The sequence below is a fragment of the Hemitrygon akajei genome, chromosome 26, assembly GCF_048418815.1.
Source record: "Hemitrygon akajei chromosome 26, sHemAka1.3, whole genome shotgun sequence".
Lineage (NCBI taxonomy): Eukaryota > Metazoa > Chordata > Chondrichthyes > Myliobatiformes > Dasyatidae > Hemitrygon > Hemitrygon akajei.
This window is the reverse complement of record NC_133149.1, coordinates 49,480,261-49,480,658: the sequence shown is the minus strand read 5'-3', so window position 1 is coordinate 49,480,658 and position 398 is coordinate 49,480,261.

Here is a 398-nt window from a genome sequence, read left to right as displayed (position 1 = left end):
AGTTAAGGAGATTGAGAGGGGGATCTGATTGAAACATATAAGATTGTTAAGGGATTGGACGAGATAGAGGCAGGAAATATGTTCCAGATGCTGGGAGAGGCCAGTACCAGAGGGCATGGTTTGAGAATAAGGGGTAGGTCATTTGGGTCAGAGTTAAGGAAAAACTTCTTCTCCCAGAGAGTTGTGGGGGTCTGGAATGCACTGCCTCGGAAGGCAGTGGAGGCCAATTCTCTGGATGCTTTCAAGAAGGAGCTAGATAGGTATCTTATGGATAGGGGAATCAAGGGATATGGGGACAAGGCAGGAACCGGGTATTGATAGTAGATGATCAGCCATGATCTCAGAATGGCGGTGCAGGCTCGAAGGGCCGAATGGTCTACTTCTGCACCTATTGTCTA